This window comes from Lupinus angustifolius, unplaced genomic scaffold (assembly GCF_001865875.1).
Source record: "Lupinus angustifolius cultivar Tanjil unplaced genomic scaffold, LupAngTanjil_v1.0 Scaffold_165_17, whole genome shotgun sequence".
Classification (NCBI taxonomy): domain Eukaryota; kingdom Viridiplantae; phylum Streptophyta; class Magnoliopsida; order Fabales; family Fabaceae; genus Lupinus; species Lupinus angustifolius.
In genome coordinates this window covers 58320-60465 of record NW_017726251.1, presented here as the reverse complement: position 1 = coordinate 60465, position 2146 = coordinate 58320, and positions in this window count along the sequence as shown.

Here is a 2146-nt window from a genome sequence, read left to right as displayed (position 1 = left end):
CAGTTACATGATAATCAATAGCAGGAATTTCTAGGGATGACACGTTCAGTTACAAACAGTCATAAACATCATGAATAAAGGCAATTATTGAGCAATTAGAGCAATGGTGGGCTGCCAGAAAATTATCAGGGATCATCCAGCAGACCAAAGGATCTATCATCAGTTACATATGCAATAAATCCACATGAAAGACTAATCATTAGGCAGTTTCTAAACACAAGAGTCAGGATTATTCCTGATTCTCAACAGACCACCCAGGAGGCCCATACAGTTGGCTATAAAAGGCGTGCTATGTCATAGACAGAGGGGGGACATTACCATAGTGAGAGGACAATCAGAGAGAACAGAAAAAACACTTGAATAGTCATATCACATACATACACCCAGTGAAAAAGAGCAGAAAAGTAGACCAAGAGAGTAACACTCAAAGAGATTTAGTATCACACGAGTTTCAGAGAGCAACCCCTATATATATAACAAATCAACGAATACGCAACACATTGGAGCAGGCAGAAATCATACAACTTATGCATAACGTAAATTCAGGAGCAGATACACCTTTACACAACCCATCAGGAAATAAAGGAAGACGGACAACTAGGTCCCAAAAGCGGAGGAAAAAGATACAACCTCAGGTATGTTATTTACCTTAGTCAAAAAGTTTCAAACAGAACCATATTTTATTCATTAGGTGTTCTAAGCACCAGTGTTGATATCTAGTCTGAACAATCATAAACCAATACATTCCCACCTTATTTGTGTATACATCAAAACATATGTATACATATTGTGAAATTAGAATAAGCATACGCACGTCATAACATAAGAAATAAAAAAATGCATAACAGTTAAAGAACGCATCATATGTGCTAACACATATCACCACAATCCGAAAGGCATACACATCCATATCACACATATATAGAGACAGGGCCTCTGTAAATAGAGAACCAACACTCAGAAAGTTACCCAATCCTGGTAAGGCTAGCCGTGACTACCTCCACCTTCAATCATCTTCACCGTGAAACACTGCAATCCCATTCAGGAACCTCGTATACCTGAATCAATCTATCATTAGTAACCCTTTCAGAAATAGTTAAATTAAGAGTGTAATTGAATTACTACCTTTATTGGGATTTTCGGGTCTCTATCGCCTTCCCCTACCTTTTAGAACCGAACCACCATAAGCCACCGGAAGTGAGAACCGAACCTCCGCGAATCACCACCGTCACGAACCAGTGCCATATCGCTCTCGGTTGCCCATTGCCATAGACGAAGAAGCTTGGTGGCTTTGAGGCTTCACCGTCGATGGATCTCCTCGGTGAGCTCGGTTTAGCCATAAACCGTTCCCTTTGCCGGCGCCATTGAGATGAGAAGGACGGAGAACAAAGAAGGAAGGGAGATAGCATGTCGAAGCAGTGTCGTCATCGTCTCTTGCGCCGACGTGAGCCTCTTGCTCGCCATTGCTGCCGCTGGATTGAAAGAAGAAGACAAAGGGGGAAATGTTGGATTTAGGGATTTCATTCCCTTTTTGGGTCCCCTTCACGTGCAAATGGGGTTAGCCCTTCTAATTAACTCAATAAGTTTTCCTTTTTATTTTTATTTTGGTTGTTGTAATTTATTATTGATATAGTTGGTGTGAAATTGTGAGGAATTGAAAAGTGTCCATTATTAGACATTAACTATTTTAATTAGGAATGTTATAGTAAGGTTACGGTTCGAGTTGTCTCTAACTTCTCCGAAAATGAGAAGAAGGTCTACGACCAACACCGTCTCTAAACTATTAATTCCCTACATATATACTTAATAAACGATTTTATCAATAAATTCTATATGCATAAATAATTAGAAACTACTTTACCAAATAAATTTTATGGGATTATTATAGTAAGGTTACGGTTCGAGTTGTCTCTAACTTCTCTGAGAATGAGAAGAAGGTCTACAACCAACACCGTCTCTAAACTATTAATTCTATATGTATAATTAATAACCATTTTATCATTAAATTCAATATATATAAATAATTAAAAACTATTTTACCAAACAAGTTTTATGAGACTTTTATAGTGAGGTCATGGTTCGAGTCGTCTCTAACTCCCATAGAAATGAGGAGAAGGTCTACGACCAATACCGTTTCTAAAACTAT